This window comes from Panthera uncia (assembly GCF_023721935.1).
Source record: "Panthera uncia isolate 11264 chromosome A1 unlocalized genomic scaffold, Puncia_PCG_1.0 HiC_scaffold_16, whole genome shotgun sequence".
Lineage (NCBI taxonomy): Eukaryota > Metazoa > Chordata > Mammalia > Carnivora > Felidae > Panthera > Panthera uncia.
The window spans coordinates 59,803,442-59,824,498 of NW_026057576.1; positions in this window are offsets into that span (position 1 = coordinate 59,803,442).

The window sequence follows — 21,057 nt, forward strand, 5'->3', positions numbered from 1 at the left end:
ATATGTCTCCAAGGCGAAAACAAAATGCTATGGAGACACTATCTCACAACTCAGGCAGTATAAGCTGAATACAGACCTAAGAAATATCCCCACTGAAAATTATCTTAGAAATAAGAAATTAAAATTCATGAAGAAACAATTAACCATGAGTGAAAATCAGCAAGTTACAGTAAAAACCTTGGATTGTGAGTAGCTTATCTGTGAGTGTTCTGCAAGACGACCAAACTTTTCTAATAAAGTTTAACCTGATAAAGAGTGCAGAACAAGATGCAGAACATCACATGATCACAACTGAGCCAATGGTTCTTGAAATTTGCTTTTATATACAAGTGCTTTGGATTACAAGCATGTTTCCAGAATGAATTATGCTTGCAAACCAAGGTTTTGCTGTATTTTGAACAGATTGAGTCACACTTTAATTACTGGAGATAATGAATAATAAGAAAATTTATTTGAAAAAGAATGTAAGTTGTAAAAGTTTACTGAGTGAGTACTGGCTGACCCAGATAATTATCAATTCAAGGCTAGGATATAAGGAAGGGGATTTTTGATGCAAATGACCGAGTTCACATTTGTAGGGTTATAAAATAACTAATGAATTACTGCATTAAGATGTAAATTGAACCCAGTAGGAAAGATGAATCATGGAAAAAGTAAACAAATTTCAAAATAGTTTTCTGATTGGTGATCCAAACCAATGTTGAATCTAAATTCCATAAGTAAAACAACAAACTTAAAATCAAAGCGCAGCTCCATAACATTAGCATGTAAAATAAATGGAAGGACTAGAATAAAGAAATAAATTTTAAAATTTGTATTAAATAGACAATTCTCTTTTAAAATTATAACAAAGAGAGGTGACTGGGTAGCACAGTCGGTCAAGTGTTGAACTCTTGATTTTGGCTCGGGTCATGATCTGATGGTTCATGAGTTTTGGCCTGCATTGGGCTCTGCACTGATAGTGAAGAGCCCGCTTGGGATTTTGTCTCTCTCCTTCTCTCTCTGTTCATCCCCTGCCTGTGCTCTCTCTCTCTATCTCTTTCTCCTCAAAATAAATGAATAAACTTAAAAAAAAAAACAAAACAAAGAAACATAATTGATCAATATTACTAAATAAACCGAATCAGTAGTTTAAATAAACTTCCAAGGAATCAACAGAGAGACAAATTCTAACAAATGTGTAGGAGGAAAAAAAATACTTGAAAAGTTCATAGAAGATAAAAACAGTTGCAGCTACCAACAGAAAAAATGTATTGATATTTTAAAAATAATATATTAGCATAAAAATCAAACGATGCATTAAAAACTAAAACATGAACATGTAGGGCTAGTTCCAAAAATGGATAACTGAGGTTTATTTTAACATAGTTTAACAATAAATTTGGTAAAGAAGTAATTTACCATATTAAGTAATTAAAGGAAAAAAAAAACACTGAAGATAGTAAATATTTATTGAACACCGCCTTTGAGATGTTCCCAATCATTAGGGAAGAGAGGTGAACAAAACAAACAAAATCTGTATTCTTTTTGTAACAATGTTTACTTATGTATTTTGACAGAGACAGAGAACGAGCAGGGGAAGGGTAGAAAGAAAGGAGAGAGAGAATCCAAAGCAGGCTCCACGCTGTCATCACAGAGGCTGAAGCAGGGCTCAATCTCAGGAATTTCGAGATCATGACCTGAGCCAAAATCAAGAGTCGACTGTTTAACTGACTGAGCCACCCAGGCGCCCCACAAACTTTGTATTCTTAATGCTTTCTTTCTACTGGAGGAGAAAGTAAGCCAAGCAAGTGAATAAAATTCAATATTATGTTAAGTAAGAAAAAATACAAAAACAAAGAATGGTAAAATGAAATGCATGTGTGTAGAAGTGGATGAGGAAAAAACCAAAACCTGCTTGCAAAATCATGGTGGAGACAACGGGAAGACGTTTACTTTAAAAAGCACAGAATATTGAAACATTTAGAAAAAACTGTGAAAACTGTTGGAAAATTTCAATATTGTAATGATGTAAACTCTCCCTAAATTGGTCTACAAATCCATGCAAAAAATGTGATGTTAGCTGTAATTTTTTGTAGACGACCTTTATCAGTCTTTGCAATTTCTCTTCTCTTCTTAGTTTGCTGATAGTTTTTACCAGGAATCAACACGGACTTTTAGTGCAATGCTTTTTTTCTTTTTCTATTGAAGTAATCATGTTTTGTTTTTGCTCTTGATGATGTTGTTGTTATTATGATAATTTACATTGATTGGTTTTTGCATGTTAAATCAACATTGCATTTGTGGGGCAAAGTTCATGATGCATTATTTTTTATATATATTATTGGGTTTGATCTGCTAATATTTTGTCTAGAAGTTTTGCATCTATGTTTGTCAGGAATTTTTATTATGTTTATTTATCCCAGTATAGATTTTATTTGGTTTTGGTAAAAACATAATACTGACATGATAGAATGAATTAGGAAGTATTTCCTTCTCTCCGATTTCCTGAACAAGTTTGTGTGGAATTTTTTGTTTTTGTTTTTGTTTTTCCCTTAAGTCTTTGGTAGAATTCATCAATGAACATGGAAATATTTTTAACCATAAATTTAATTTATAGCATTGCTATTAGACTATTGTTTTTTTTACCTGTTTTTTGTTTTAAACAGCTTTACTGAAATGTATTTACATATCTTCGAATTTACCTATTTAAAATGTACAGTTAGTTCAATATTAGCATATTTACAGAGTTGTGCAATTATCACAATTTAATTTCAGAACATTACCATCACCCTAAAAAGTAACCTTTTTCTCATTAGTAGATAATCCCATTTCTCCTCATTAACCCCAGCCTTAACCAACCACTAATCTACTTCTATCTCTAGAGATTTGTCTTTTCTAGACATTTCATAAAAAGCAAATTCAAATGATCAATGTTATTTTGTGTATAACATTTTTCATTTAACATAAGGATCTTGAGGTTCCTCATGTTTTAGCATGCATCACTACTTGGTTCTTTTTTATTATTGAGTAATATTTCATTGTACAATTATACCACTTTTTGTTTATGCATTAAATGGTTGATTGACATTTACATTGTTTCCACTTTGAGTATTATAAATAATGTTGCTGTGAACATTCATGTACAAATTTTTATATGGGTATATGTTTTCATTTCTCTTGGTTATAAACCTAGGAATGAAATTTCTGGCTTATATTGTAACTCTATGTTTAACATTTTTCAAAACTGGCCACCTGATTTCTAAAGCCGCTATGTACCATTTTATGTTCTTACCAGCAGTGTGACAATTCTAAGGTCTCCACATCCTCATCAATACCATTATTGTCTGTTATTGTTATTAAAGTCATTCTAGTAAGTGTGGAGTGGTTTCTCATTGTGGTTTTGGTTTGCACTTCTCAATGACTAATGACACTAAGCATTGATTAATTTCTTTACTGGCCATCTGCATATCTTCCTTAGAGAGTGTTGAAATTCCTGGCCCAGTTTTAAAATTGGTATATTTATCTACTTAGCTTTCAGTTGTAAGAGTTTTTTTATGTAGTCTGTAGTCAAGTCCCTTATTAAGTATATGATTTACAAACATTTTCTCTAGTGTCTGTGGTGTCTTTTTTACCATTTTAGTTAATTCATTATTATTAATTATTATTGTTTTATTTAATTAATAAATTATTATTTCTATGTCTTTTCATATATTTCTTGTTAGTGGGTTTAGGTATACTTTCTTTTCAAGGAATCTGTTTTATCTAAGTCATTCAATTGTTAGAAATAATGTTGTTCATAATTATCCTTTATTATTCTTTACTGTCTGTAGCATCTCTAGGAATGATTCCTCTCTCATTCCTGGTAAGTTGTGTATACTCTTTTGTGTTTTTGTTTTTGCTGATGATTGTCAATTTCATTAGTCTTCCCAAAAGATTCAGGTTCTGGTTTTATTCAGTGTGTGTGTGTGGGTGTGCGTGTGTGTGTTTATGTTTTCAATTATTTTTTATTTCCTCTAACGTCTTTATTTTCTTCTGATAACTGTGCATGTATATATTTTGTTCTTCAGTTTCCAGTTTTAAGTTGGAAGCTGAAGACATTGATTTAGATTTTTTCTTATTTTTTATATAGACATTTAGAGATATAAATTTTCCAATATTTACAGTTTTAGAGCTATGCTACACATTCTAATATGGCATGTATCTATTTTCATTTAGTTTAAAATACTTTCTAATTTCCCTTTTGATTTCCCTTTGACCTGTCGGTTAGTTAGAAGTAGGTTATTTAGTTTCCACATATTTGGGGATTTTTCAGAGGATTTTCTCTTATTGGTTTCTAATTTAATTTCACTGTGGCCAGACATCATTTATATGACTTAAATCCTGTTAAATTTACCAAGAATTGACTTATGGCCCAGGATCTGCAAAACTCTTTCAAATGTCCTTTAAAATAATATGTATTTTGCTAGTAGAGGGTGAAGTGTTATATAAATATTATTATGTTGGTGATTAATAATGTTGAAGTCCATTATATTTTTGCTGATTTTTCTATTCTATCAATTATTGAGAGAGGAGTGTTGAAATTTCCAATACAATTTGATATATCTTCTCCTTAAAATCTGTCAGTTTTTGCATCATGCATTTGTAAGCTCTCTTAATTAGGTATATACTGTTTGGAATTATGTTATTAGTTAACTGACAACTCTGTTTTTAAGAAACGGCCATTTTTTATATTTATCAAGATTCTTTGCTTTTGAAGCTATTTTACCTGACATGCTATATATTCTTTTAAAGTTTACTTATTTATATTTGAAAAAAAGAGAGAGCAAGTGGGGGAGGAACAGAGAGAGAGAGAGAGAGAATCCCAAGCTGACTCCACGCCCTCAGCACAGAGCCCGATGCAGGGCTCACACTCATGAACCATGACACCATGACCTGAGCTGAAATTAAGAGTCAGGCACTCAAGTGACTGAGCCACCCAGGCACCCCATCTCTATTTTGACTAGTGTTAATATGATATATCTTATAATATCATTTTACTTTGAAATCTATGCCATGGTATTTAACACGTATTTCTTTTCAAAAAATTTATTAATTTTTTAATGTTTATTTATTTTGAGAGAGAGAGAGCACATATGCACGTGCAAGTGGGGGGAGGGACAGAGAGAGAGAGAGAGAGAGAGAGAGAGAAAGAGAGAGAGAGAGAATCACAAGCAGGCTCTGTGCTGACGGATACGGGACTTGAACTCAAACTGTGAGATTGTGACCTGAACCAATATTAAGAGTTGGATGCCTGCACCAATTTGCATTCCCACCAACAGTGCAAGAGGATTCCCATGGGAAACCCATGGAGGAGGAGAAGGAAAAAAAAAAAGAGGTTAGAGTGGGAGAGAACAAAAGCATAAGAGACTGTTAAAAACTGAGAACAGACTGAGGGTTGATGGGGGGTGGGAGGGAGGGGAGGGTGGGTGATGGGTATTGAGGAGGGCACCTTTTGGGATGAGCACTGGGTGTTGTATGGAAACCAATTTGACAATAAATTTCATATATTGAATAAATAAATAAATAAATTTAAAAAAAGAGTTGGATGCCTAACTAGCTGAGCCACCCAGGCACCCCAACATGTATTTTTTTTATAATGCAAAACCAATTTATTTCTATGTGTAACAATGAAGATGGGATACTAGATGAAAAGGAAAGCAGTCTTCTGTCAAATAGAGATCAAGATTCTTAAGTAGCTGCCTTTGAAACCTATTACAGTGGAACATTCACTGTGTCGCCTTCAGATGTTAAGCCTCTTTACCTGATGCTTCACCTGGTTTTTCAGATGTGACCTCCTTCTCAGTCAGCCTGTCTAATTCCTTCTGATAGCTACGTTGGTATTCCAGATAGTTTATGTTCCTTTTCTGTTTAGCCAGGAACTTTTTCAGGAAGTTTAGGAGATCAGTATTCACTATTTTGAGAAGCCGACTTCATCAGGTCTTGCAGGAGCTTGTTTAATGTGTTTTCCAACTGCAAATGTATTACATCATTTTTCTTCTTCCTGAAAATCTCTGTGTTTAATTAGGGCATTTTGGTCACTTGCAGTTGATATGATTATTGGTATAGTTTTTAATCTATTAACTGAATTTTGCTATTTTATGATTCTATTCTTCTTTTGTCTACTTATTAGTGTAACTATTTGTTAGCTGGTGGATGTTTTATTAGAGTTTAGTGTGTACATATCCTTCAAATTCAAGAGCCTGGAGGACTCCCCTTCGGTTTCTCACACCTTAGCCATGGCCTAGACACTCTTCCATGGCAATGAGCCAGTACAATTTAAGAACTCATCTCATTCGTTTCCTGGTTTTCAGTTAATATTTTTGTTGTTGTTGCCTGATGTGCAATATGTAAACAAAACGAAACAAAAAAGAACTATTGATTTTGTCCCTGTTTTTCTTTGAATAAGGTGGGAGACTAAATGTGGTCTTTGCTTCTAAATCTTGGCAGAAAGCAGAAGTCTTTTAACATTTACTGAGTACTTATATCAGTCCCTCTAAGTTAGGCACTTCTATTATCTTTATCTGGGTACTAAATCAATATGGAATAACAACAATCTTGCTTGAAGCATTTATTACTTTTAATATTGCAGAAAAACCTATAGTTACATATACAAACTTATGGCTATTATATACTCAAAATCGTTTTATTTCTTTGAGTTCTTGCATTTAACAGTTTATAATAATTTTCATCCTTTTTAGTACTAGTTTATCTAATCTTTGCTTATGATACTACCATCCCCAGTATGCTGTATGATTGAAAGTGTACCATACGTATATTTGGTCTGCAATAGATTTAATCAATTTCACTATGTTTATGGAATTGCCCTGTTTTAGAAGAGTGAATCTGTCTTTGTCCAGCATCACAGACTGTACTTACTATTTTTCCTTCAGTTTCAGTGAGTGATATTCTTTGTCAAAATCAATATCCTCTGCCAGTGACCACGAAAATATTCTCTCTGTTATTTTATGGAATCTCATTGTGTCTCTTTTATGATGTATTTTCTACATCTTTTGGACCTTTCTCTCTGTTGATTTTTTATTGTTTTTGTTCTCTGTGATTCTTTATTCACATCTTAATAAACAGCTCAATTTTCTCCTATTTTACAAGAACACTACGTGACCATTCATTTACCTCTACTGTAATATCTTTATAGTTTTCTTTAAATTGTAGTCTCTGAAACTCAATCCTTCCCAATGCCTTTATTACTAACTTCCAATTAACTCTTTGGTTCTATATAATCTAAATTCTTGGTGAAACTTCCTGGTTAATGGAAGCCAATATCTTTCATGTTGCAAATTTGTTAAATATATTTAATCCTATTAGATATTTCTGTTCCATTGAGCATACTATATGTTCAATCTTGTATGTTCATTCTTTCCCAAACTAGAAACCTTGGCCTCGTTAATATTGTCTTAAAGAATGTTAATACTTAAATTGTGCACAAAGTACCATGCTCAAATAAATTGGAGAAAATCTATGAAATAAATCTAAGCAACTTTATCAAGATAAAGATGGGGGATATAGCATCCACAATCTCAAGCAAGGTTCTAAAATTATTTTTTTAAATACATATGACAATATATTTTATCACAACTTCAGTCACACAACCACACAACCTTACTCCTTTTTCCTCCCCAGTACTAGTCTTTCTTCTTTTTGTATTTCTTGGCACTTTAAGTACCTATGTGACTCTATTCTCTACAGTTGACCCTTATATATTTCTTCTCCTGCTTCTCACTCTTTTTACTCTTCTATAGAGATCCCACATATTCTTATAATCTCAACATGCTCTTATTTTACAAGCACATATCTTTAACTTTTATGTTCGCACTTGGGTATAATTTAAACTCAAATATCTATGTGCCTGTGGGATAAGTCATTTGCATGTCTGCAGCTGTATCATACTTAATAATTTTTTTTTTATTTAACATTTTTTATTTATTTTTGGGACAGAGAGAGACAGAGCATGAACGGGGGAGGGGCAGAGAGAGAGGGAGACACAGAATCGGAAACAGGCTCCAGGCTCCGAGCCATCAGCCCAGAGCCCGACGCGGGGCTCGAACTCACGGACCGCGAGATCGTGACCTGGCTGAAGTCGGACGCTTAACCGACTGCGCCACCCAGGCGCCCCCATACTTAATAATTTTAAAACCACAATTGTTAAAGTTTTCCCCAAATTTGATTGGCTTTCTACTTTCCCCATCTCAAATAATAGAATCAAAAACAACTGTGTGACCCAAACTAGAAATCTGGACATCACCTGAGTTATTTTAGATTCCTTTAGAACTTACAAATTCTACAAATAATTAATTATAATATGAAGCCAATATTGTTCTTAAATTGTTCTCAAGAAGTGTTGGCTTTCAAGATAGAAGTCAATCTTTTGTAATCTAACATGGGAGGGACATTCTGTCAACATTGTCGTATTCTACTGATCAGAAGCAAATTATACAAGGAAAAGAGATTATACAAGACATTATTAGGGGCATCTCATATGTTGTCTGCCAAACATTCCATAAATCATGAGAGTTTCAAGGCAAATATTGTGTTGAAGGATTAACGTCATTATTATTAAGTCTGGTTTGGAAAGTGCATTTTGGACCCAGAGCCAAGGCAGCCTTCCTACTACACAGTGTAATGAACCTATTCACTAGTTTATACATATCCCTCTTCAGGGTTGGGCCAGGCCCAGTGGGCTTATAAGAAAAGGGAGTGGGGAATGAGCCTCTTGATGACATTTGGTTTTCAGCTATATCACCAAGAAACTGACCAATAAAGAACGCAGTGAATTCATCCCTCCTTTTATGGAGGACCTTAGCAATGAAGAGAAGGAAGAATCTTGTCCTCATTAGCTGAAAGAAATCTCTTATTACAAAGAATTCAAAAAAAGTAAGAAAGTGTTTCTACCTTGACATCTAAAAATCCACAAGTGACAACCATATTACCATATAGTCACCATTATTGTTTTATGGTCTTAGTAGATCAATCTATGGAATTAGTAGATCTGTACTGAGATCTCATCTTTTCCTAATACCCTTTAACAACATGGAACATAATAATTCGAGTCTTGGACAATTGGTGGGTTCAGTTGTAAAATTTTCTTTGGGAAGTCACCGTGTCATATCATTGTCCTATTTTATATTTGTTAATATTAAACAGACACACAATTCAGAATGCCCCTTTTCATGCATCAGATGTGGACATTTGATAGTCAAAAATGGTTTTATTATTAAACTATACATTCAGTTGCTTGTGAGTTTTAAAGGCTAATATTTGAGGTGAAAAATGTGCTAACCAGAAGGAGTTTCTCAGAGGTCTTTGCCCTGTTCAGAGGTTTTTGTATCTGCTTCCCCTTCATTTACTTCGTATTTCTTTGTTGTTATATCTTCAAATAAACCCATATTGATGCAGGAACTCTAGCTTCTGTGTATGTCAGTGAGAATTTCATTACTTTCAACTACTCAACTTCATAACGATCTTCAGATCACATCTTACCCAGATCCAATTATTTCAGAGAAAGATAGTGATCTGTTATTCAGTTCTCCCACCAACAAAATACAAAGGAATTGACTGAATCATTGGAGGTGAGATTCAGGTTATATATAATAAAGAGCTTCATTATAGATGGGTGATAGCCACTAGGATGTCATTTAAAATTTTCAAATTATTTACCTTGAAATCGATCAGAAATAATATAATGTAATACATTTGAGAAGATACTGAATTTTACCAAGAATCCTGTAGTTATGTAAAGTTTAACATTTTAATTATGTTATAATCTCTATATAGTGTACTATTAACTAATTTATCTTTTTGGCAGTAACTTTATGCCACGATGTTTCTCAGCCTACCTGTCACACTTTGCCATCTGTCTCTCTTTACTCACATATGACTTCTTAAAGTCAACTGCATCAACTTTGCACAGTGAGAAACTACAAGGTATTTTAATGTAGTTTTATTGTTTACTGTCTATTTCCAGAAAGGTTTCAGAATTTCAATATTAAAATGAATATGTTTAGACATTTATATGTCAGATAAACAGTATGATTCCAGATGGTTTAAACAAACTCAGTAGACTTTTTTAAAAAGTCAGATTGCCCTGTGCATCCCACATTGAAAATCTTTTGCTTCATGTTGTGATCTAAGATATAAGATATTACAAAAGTACACTAATTAATGACTAATGTATACATGATAGACAAGAATATATGAATAATATTTTAGGCAGTAAATGTTCTTAATTTATCTTCAGTTAACTTTAAGCATTACTTGTTTGAGTCAAATATAATCCTGAAAATACCATCCAGAACAATCTGTAGAGTGTGTGTGTGTGTGTGTGTGCTATTTCTATATATAAATATGTGTTTATAGATATAAACAGTTTTCCTATTTCTATATTAATAAAGACAGATGCTGCATTCCTTTTAAGAACTAATCAGTCTCTATGAAGGTGAGATCAAAACTACTAGAAGAGATCCAGCAAATTCCTGTTTGATTAGTTTAATGATAAATTTGCTTACTGGCACCATTGCCTAAATTTCTATTTTCAAGCACTGTTCTAGGTATTGAAAATATAGAATAAATCAGAAAAACTTAACCTTAAGGGGCTTACTATTTTAATGAGGTAGAAAAAAAATCAGTAAGTTCAGAAATTTTAGATTGTGATAAAGGTTATGAAGGAAATAAATAAACAGAGCAACATAATGGAAAATTCTGTTGGTGCGAAGGTTTACATTAGACAGGGATATCAGGAAAGACCTCGTGTAAAGATAAGTAACTGAGGCCTAAAGGTAAGAAGGATTCAGCCGCATTACAGTAGGGAAATGAGCATTTGAAGTGTGCATTTGAATTATGACAAACTGTGCAATGCACCTGTTGTCAATATGATTAAGGGGTGTATTGTGAGCAAAGAAGGGAGGTTGCAGATAAGGCTGAAGTGTGAGAGCAGAAACCTACAAAATGAGTACATTTATAATATTAGTTAATTCCACAACATTTTCTTTGTATCTTTTAACTTTAGCAAGTTCAATTCCATAGGACCTTGCAAATCTGCCATTATGGGATAATCATAATGACTTTTTTTTCTTTTTTTGCTTAGGTTTTAGTTGAAGTAATGAATTGCCCATGGTAAGGTTGTCTGCCCTGTAAAATGTATGATTATATTTCTATCATCTCTGGGTGCTTATTATTTGTCAGGTTCTGAGGTAAGCTCCATATTATATTATTTAATCTTCATTATAAAGCATAAATAGAATCATACCAAATTTATAATTGAGAAAATGGAGGATGATAAAAGCTACATAAAACAAATGGTCTGCTTGATTCTGTGGCATACACTCTCCCTGCTGCAAAATCACTCAACGTGTGACAATCCTTCTCCCAACCACCCACCTCCCTCTGTCTCCAATTCTTAGGATTCTTGGTCTCTATAGGTTGCTGGATTAAAATACTAGAGAAATATTTCTGGTGTCTAATTCTCGAAATTGTAGGAGATTATTGATTCCCACACAGTAGCAAAAAAAAAATAATAATAATAACTCAAGCCTGGCTCAGACAAGTTTGTTTTCATAAAAATAAATATGTATGAAGCACCTCTGCACATTGTACTGTTATTGACCATCACTTCTAAATTCAATTTACTTTTTAACACCTTAACAATCTAAATCTTACTGTAAAAGTTTAGATCTCATAATAGGCAATGGGCATAGATATACTGGTGTGGAGTTCATAGGAAAAAATGAACACATCTCCAATGAATGAAATGAATGCCTTCTATTCTACTAAGTTCACTTAGAAGTAGCAATAACTAACATTTTGTGTGGACCTCTTGGAACATTTGATAATATTCATGTTGAATTGGATTTAATTATAATGATGTGTAGGGATATATAGTTTGCCAAACATGTTATAATTATTATCCTAAAAGGTACACAAGTCAGGTTCAGTTGGCAGAATAGGGCAATAACAACTTCTTGGTGTCATTACCATTCTCACTACTGATTATCTATTTAGGTAACCCAAGAGAAGGGTACAAAGTAGTAGATATAAAAAAGGGAGTCCAGCAATCAGTTTTGTTTTTGAACACATGTTTTAAACTACATGGTTATACTCCAGCCTTAAACATTAGAATATAGAGCATATAAAATTATATTATTCAAACAGTATCAAAAATATAAATTGTCATGAAGTAAATATAACAAAGTACTTCCATAATACTCATCAAGAAAGTTTTTGAAAAATATAGACAGGACATAAATTAGTGAAATAATAACCATGTTTATGGGAAGGAAGAATCAATATGGTAAAATTTTCATTTCTCTCCCAAAATAATCTAGGAAATTAGAGCAACTTCAATCAAAATTCTGAGAGAGTTTTTTCATAGGACTTGAAATATTGATTCTAAAATGTATTGGGAAAAGCAGAAGAACAAGAATAACTAATAAGGTTTTGAAGAAGTACAAGGTTACAGACGTTGCCTTACCAGATAGCTAGACATGTTATCAAAGTACAGTAATGAAGAAATGTGGTATTGACACAGAAAAAGATAAATCAGTGTAACACACATGAGACATTATAAACAGGCACACACATATATATTGCAGGTCACGGGAAAATTATGGTATTTTCACAAAATAGTGCTGGAAAAATTAGTTACCCACCTTAAAAAAGGCAATGCCATAATTTATCCAAACACAAAAATTCAATTACTAGAGAAAAGAATAATGTTAAAATCATAAAGTTAGAACTATCAGGAAAAACAAAAAGGAGAGTATCTGCATGACCAGACAGAGCAGTTATGAATTTCTTACATAACACAAAAAGAAGCATAGTTTTTAAAAATGACATTTTTATATGAAAACACAAAACTTCTATTTACCTAAGGACAACAAGGAAGGGAATAAGCTATTCACCGAGAAGATATATGCACACAAATAATCAATAATTATTAGTGACTAGAATTTATATATTTCTACCAATCAGTATCAAAACACCAACAACTCTATAGAAAAATTGGCAAATTTAAAAACATGCAGTCAATAGAATAAATACACAAATGGGAAATAAACATATTCACTAATACTCAACTTCACTTGAAGAATCCCATTTTATAAAAATTAGAATGAAATACAATTTCATCTCCATCAGAAACAGAAAGCTTTAAAAAGGCTAATACACCATATCTTGGGAAGCATTTGGAACAACTGGAACTTTAATACACTGCTGGGGAAGGTTTATAGTTATAATTTTTTGGATTATTTGACATAGTTTAGTGAAGTTAACAAGGTACAATTAACAAGGTACCAATTAACAAGGACCCAATTTAACTCAGATTTCTTAAAAATTTCTAGAATCTACACCAAAAACAAAAGCAAAATGATAGTCATAGCAGCTGTGTTGTATTTTTAAGAAGAAATAAGAACACTCAATTTTTATCAGCAGTGATAATGAATGAATAGGGCTATATAAGAAACTTAACTGAATCTCAGATATATAGCATAATAGAAAAAAGGAAATTACTAGAAAAAGAGTGATGGCAAAAAATATAAAAATAATATTTAAATAAATATTAATATGGATAAGTTATGAATAAATTTAGATATAGATGAAGGACTACAAAGCAATTATTAAATGATTATCATGGGTGATGGAATAATAAGTGAGCACTATTTTTTCAGGAATTTTACATATATTATTTCTTTTACTCTTTGCAAGTTCCCATTAGATAGAGAGCCTTACATTTTTTTTGTATATAAGAAAACTGCCCATTGTTTTCCAAAAGTAATATGGTACTGAGTTCTTAATTCTGATTTGTTCTGAATACTGGGAACTGAAATATAAACTCTTGTCCCTTTGTAAGGAAAATTGAGAACACGCTGTGAGCTCCAGAATGCATTTGTTCTTGGAAGATAAGTCAGTGAAACAGCTGAAATAGATGTTTCATCAAGATTTACAGTTTGTCCATCAAAGCTCCTTCTCCTCTTGTTTCTACGAATCCAAAGCTAGCATGTCCTCACCTCATCCCCAAACTAACCAATTGCCCACCTTCCAATACCACTGTAAAATTACTCAGTCTATTAGTATTCTCCCTCTAATTTATTCCTTGGTGCAATAGTTTAAATGACAGCTTTGGGAGACATGGGTGACTCAGTTGGTTAAACTCTTGATTTCAGCTCAGGTCATGATCTCACGGTTAGTGGGATAGAGCCCTGTGTGGAGATCTACACTGTCAGTGCAGAGCCTGTTTTGGATTCTCTCCTTCCCTCTCTCTCTGCCCCTCCCATGAATGCACAGATGCACATGCACACTCTCCCTCCCTCTCTCTCTCGAAATAAATAAATAAACCTTATAAATAAATAAATAAATAAATAAGCACACTCTCCCTCCCTCTCTCTCTCTCTAAATAAATAAATAAACTTTATAAATAAATAAATAAATAAATATGCACACTCTCCCTCCCTCTCTAGAAATAAATAAACTTTATAGATAAATAAATAGGCACACTCTCCCTCCCTCTCTCTCTCAAAATAAATAAATAAACTTTATAAATAAATAAATAAATAAATAAATAAATAAAAACTTTCACTGATCAACAGATTGGTTTGGTGTGCTTTGGAAAGGGTCAGCTAACAATCCAGGGTACCTTGTTTTGGGTTTTGTTATTAGAAAGTAAAGAGTTATCAGAAAGTAAAGATTTTAAACGTTCTTGGTATTCTTCTAACTTTCTCTCCTTTTGGGTTATCCCACAGAATATTTTCTCTGTTATTGAAACAATTTTTAAATAAATTAAAATTGAGATTGGGGCGCCTGGGTGGCTCAGTCGGTTAAGCGTCCGACTTCAGCTCAGGTCACGATCTCGCGGTCCGCGAGTTCGAGCCCCGTGTCGGATTCTGGGCTGATGGCTCAGAGCCTGGAGCCTGCTTCCGATTCTGTGTCTCCCTCTCTCTCTGCCCCTCCCCCATTCATGCTGTGTCTCTCTCTGTCTCAAAAATAAATAAACGTTAAAAAAAATTTAAAAAAGTAAATAAATAAAATTGAGATTGAGTTTTAGTTGAGGAATTATTTCCGAGTCTTGTGCAATTGAATTAGTGATACTGATGACATGGTTGCTACTTTGTCCTCTTTGTGACTGTACCCATATAAAACATGTTAGCTAAAAATTTTACTCATAGTTATAGAAGGCAGTGATGTTGGTGGAGGATAAAAAAGATGCTGAAAAGAACTGTTTTTTTAAAGGACATATTTTCTAGGTCTTCTACTTGAAAACTACTCTTTAAAACACATATTTTATCAATTTGGATTCATCCAATTTGATTTCTTTATTATTTATGTACATTATGGCTGCATTTTGCTCCTTTCTATTCCCTTCAAGTCATAACATCTTCTGCTGATTTGTGTAGTGCCAGGTTACCAGGTTTGAGGAAGGGTGAGGGTACAAGCGCTCGATGAAACAAATGCTAAACATCTTTTTTCAGTGGTGACCCTGTTAAACATTGTGATACAAAATGAATATTGAGGGTTATTTGAAAGGATGTGAGGTGCACACACCCTCCAATGGCTGATCCTTGGGTGTCTTCTCTATCACTGATTAAAAGGTGTCCTCTCAGTTCCCAGAAAACTCACTTCTGTTATACTGCCCATGATGCTACCTTAGGAGTCTAATAATTTTACTGTGGACAGAGTCCCTATTTTCCTTAATTATCATATGACAAAACTTCCATAACCATCATTCCTTATCAAAATTCTCATTTCAAAAATCTGTAGGTCTTCATTTGCAACCAAATCTACCAGCCCATTCAATCTGCAGCCTTTTGCCTATACTCCTGCAACTCTAAGCCCGTGAACTTTTTCAAGAGTCCGTCTACATCTTAGGCTTTCCCTCAACCAGTCAATAAATATGGGAGGAATTTTTGAGGAATTTTACATATATTATTTCTTTTACTCTTTGCAAGTTCCCATTAGATAGAGAGCCTTACATTTTTTTTGTATATAAGAAAACTGCCCATTGTTTTCCAAAAGTAATATGGTACTGAGTTCTTAATTCTGATTTGTTCTGAATACTGGGAACTGAAATATAAACTCTTGTCCCTTTGTAAGGAAAACTGAGAACACACTGTGAGCTCCAGAATGCATTTGTTCTTGGAAGATAAGTCAGTGAAACAGCTGAAATAGATGTTTTTTGAAATAGATCAAGATTTACAGTTTGTCCATCTGTAATAAATAGGAATAAGTCCTATTTATTCACTTACATTTTAATCTTTCTTAAGATGAAAAAGTGTGGTCAGCAATTCCTTGCTTCCAAATATCATTTCAAATTGTTCCATCCTCTTCTAAATTTTAATAGCTCCCATTACTCCAGAAAGAATATTACTTTGAGATTCATGCTCCCTCACTAAACTATCTTCTATCACTTGCCATTGTCATTACGTAGGTAGACGGATCTCTTCCATAAATGTGAGAATGACTTGCCAAATACTAACTAAATCTTGACACGTTAATTTCAAGGTGTAAAATCAAGAAGTGTGTCTCACCTTTTTGTCTGAGAACTAACTCTGTGAGGTTAAGCATGAGGAATTTCATCATATTTAACAACGAGAAGACATAATTTCCATGCATAGCAAACATGCTTTGCAAAAACCATTGTATTAAACCTAATAGTGGAAATTGAGTTATATATAGGATTTCACAAACCTTAGATTAGAAGTTCATGACCACAGAGCCCTGTCTATGTAGCTTGCATGTGAAATGACACTTGCAGAGTACCATAGATTGACTTCTGTAGCAGGAATAAATTGGATTGATTTAAAAGGATAAATTAATACATGGGTGGTCCTGATAGAATTTTCCTCTGCATTTCAGTGAGCTAGAAGACATTATTATTCTTTGGCCAAACGCCGGAAAACAGGAAGAATTTTGATAAATGTAAATGTAGAAGACACATTATTCCAAACAGAGGTAATTATAAGAAAATGCATAAGGAAAGGAAGGCATGAACCATGTTTATTGTCTCAAAGGTTAGAAATAGTGAGTGGATTCTATGAATGGAAAGTAGTTTGGATCATATTTTGAAACACTAGAGAGAGTTATGTTTTTGTTTTTGTTTTGATCCTTAATTGGATCGGGGGATCTTGATCAAAGATATGTTTTAAGGAGATCAATCTTTAAGTGGAACTCTAAAGGATGAATCAGAGAAGAAGAAAACAACTGGTGTCAGCAGGACAATTATCAAGCCTTTACAAGAGTCAAAGTGAGAGGTACAGAAAAGCTGATTTAGGAGAGTGACAATGGGGAAAGAGAAAAGGAAGAAAGGGCATACAGGGAAACAAATAATTAAATAATTGATAAAGGATTAGAAGAGAGTGTAAAAAAAAAGCGTGGTTGTATTTTTAACTGAAAAATGTAAAGTCATTTACATGAAACAAAGGTTTTCAGGTTTAAGTCATAGTTGTGACTTTCATTTTGATATGTTGGTAGTTAGGTACCAGTGTGCTCATTTAGGTAAAAATATTCACAAATTAAAGATGTAATTTGAGAGCATTCTGATCTATCTAAATAAAGGACCATGATATCCAACACATGTACATGACAGTATCTGCTAAAAACAAGAGGCTGACAGTTCAGGTCACAAACAAAGCCACTTAATTCACACAAGTACACCATTTCTTAAAATATACCCATTTTCTCACTTATTTCCCATTTCCACTGTATAATTGGACAACTACAAAGACTGATTTTGAACATTAGCAATTTTCCTTGGTCATTGCTTTAACTAAAATTTTGAATTTAGTTATTTTGTATGCTCTCTGGATAACAACTACCTAACTTTAACCCTGACATTCCAGCAATAGTATCAAACTTCAGCCTGAATGTCTAATTCCTCTTATCCCCAACCCCTCTCATTTTAGTCCCCATTCCGACCAATCTTCAAAAACAGAGAGTGGGCACTGGACAGGAGATTAAAAAGTCTGAAATATTAGGCTTAAAATACTAATATTTTTAAATTCTCTCACAGAAGAAATTACTGACACTGATTTATATAGACCCCTGTTATGCATTGAATTATGTCCCTTGCCCAAAATATGTACAAGTTCTAATTCCAGGAACCTGTGATGGTGACCTTATTTGGTAAAAGGATCTTTGTAGGTATAATCAATTTAAGATGAGGTCATACTAACTTAGGGGAAGCCCTACTCCATTGATTATTATCCTTAAAAATAAAGTGAAATCTGGACACAGACACACAGATGAGAAAGCTGAGTGAAGATCAGCAGACTTGAGTTACATATCTACAAGCCAAGGAATGACAAGTTTTGCTGGCAATTACCAGAAGCTGAAAGCGGTAAGAAAGGATTCGATTCCTCCCCTAGAGCTCTTTGTTTTTAAAATTTTTTAATGTTTATTTATTTTTGAGAGAGAGAGAGAGAGAGAGGCATTGAGAGAGGGAGAACCCAAACAGGTTCCAGGCTCTGAGCTGTCAGCACAGAGCCCGATGCAGGGCTCAAACCCACCATGAGATCATGACCTGAGCTGATGTCGGACGCTTAACTGACTGAACCATCCAGGCGCCCCATCCCCTAGAGCTTTTAAAGAAATTATGGCCTTTCTAATAACTTCAAGATGTCTAGCCTCCAAAATGTGCGAGAATAAATTTCTATTGTTTTAAGCCACCCAGTGTGTGGTGCTTTCCTGGGCAGTCCTAGCAAACTAATATGGCCACTGAGTGGCATTTGTAGTATTCTAAAACTCTCTGGATGTTTACACTGTATTTTCACCAAGTATTTTGTAAGGTCATTGTAAGAAGACTTTTAAAGTTCTTTTAATCTTCCCCATTTTATTGTGATGTCTCATTTAGTGCAATAGGTATTCCCATTTGTTCATTTCTTTAAACTCAAGCCTGATGTGTGTGTGTGTGTGTGTGTGTGTGTACTATTTTTTAAATTGAGTATTGAAATGCTAATAACTTAGTTAATTTCAAATATGGTCAAGAGACTATATGATGTAAATAATGTTTTTATGATTGCTACTACAACCACATATTGGGGATTGAATGAAGTGGACTTGTGGTCTATCTCTCTTCCCTGCCCCTTATAATAAGAACACGGAAGGATAACATGGCTTCTAAGTTCTGAGAAAAGATGATAGATGATGATAGATAGACGATAGAGAAATAGATAGATAGATAGATAGATAGATGATAGATGATTGTTTCTGCAAGATAAAATGAAATTTTACTTTTATAACTGAAGTATAAGTAGGAGATAGAGGGCAGATACTGTGATATTTTCAGATCAGAAATACTTAAACCAAAGAATGTTGACAAGAAACTTGCTATACAATAAAATCAACACATGCAAGTAGCTTTATTTTATTTAGAACATAAAATAAATATATTTTTCTGATAATCAATGTATTTGTAATAGTCTATGATATAGCTCCTTCAACTCAAATATTTAAGAACATAAAGTGAATAGGTAATATGTTAATACTACAATTAATTTAGAAGGTCCTTGTTTTGATAGGGCTCCTTACCACTGTGTGGTTGACAGTTTAGAAGACACACAATCCTAGAATGAAACAACAGTCTCAGAGGAAGAAGTGTTCCTAAATTTGAGAACATTGAATCACTAACTTGAGTGATATCTTCTTTAAAATTACAACCTTCTCTCCTGCCATTATGAAACTTATGTACTATCATTATCTGGAAAGAATATAACATCACCTTAAATATTATATTCTTAAATTCATGCCCAACTCAAAAATTAACACCAGCTTAGATATGTTTATATAAATACAAATCATTCAATGAATATTAATTATTCGCTGTATTCTAGGCACATTTCATAGGCTTAGCATACATAAAAGAACAAAACATACATAAAAGTACTTGCCAAATATAGAAAAATATATAGAAAATTTAAGATGGTTAAACAGTCATTGGAATATGTAGAACAGAAAAACTGGGATTTTAAAGTCTGGGTGGAACTGGGTTTTGCGTAGGGGTGGCAAAATAGTTTTCACTGAGAAAATGACAGTTGAAGAAGGTGTCTATTAGGCACATGGTAAGATCTAAATGAAATTAAAGCTGCACTATTTTTTTTTAAGATCCTAAATGGTAAAGAAAGGTTTGGGACCATTTGGAAAATGTGTTAAGCTGTCAAATGTGAGGATATAAACCAGTATTTTTTGTGAAGTTATTGAATCTATCTCTAGGAGCACCATTCAGACTATAGAATCAAAGCATTAGGCACAGTTTTATTAGGAACACGGAGAATGCATTACTTCACAAGTAATCACATTCCCTTTGAGGTATTTGAATACAGAATTTAATTAAAAGGTATCACAATTAGATAATCAATAGTCTCTGCCACTGAACTTATTATCTTGCAGAAGATGCAGGCATTCCCTTGGAAAGAAAATGTTCTTACTGCATTGCTTAATTCCAGCTGTTTTATCTCAAAATTCCAACATCCTCACAAATAAAGTAAACAATAAAGATAAAGGAGAATTTTAATGCTGAATAGGCTTTATAATAAACAAAAAAACCCACATTGCATTAAAATATATTGAAAGTCAAGTTTCAAATAAAAATTATGTAAAAGCTGGGGTGCCTGGGTGGCTCATTCAGTTAAGTATCCGACTCTGGATTTTGGCTCAGGTCATGATCTCACAATTCGTGGGTTTGAGCCCCACACTGGAGCCTGTTTGAGATTCTCTCTCTCTCTCTCTCTCTGCCCCTCCCCCACTTGTTCATTCTCTCTCTCTCTCTCAAAATAAATAAATACACATTTAAAATATGTAAAGGTCTTCTGCCACAATGATCATTTTAAAAATCACTGTAAAATTTAATTTTTAAAGAAATTAGGTGTTAGGGACATAATGTAAGATTAAGTCAACCAATTCATCCTAACAAATATACATCTGTGTATGGATCTTCCTGAATATATAAACCATGTAGTCCAATTATAACTGTGTAGAGTATTGAAACAAAAAAATGGGCAAATACCTCAAAACAAATCAATATTTTATGTGTGTATAATT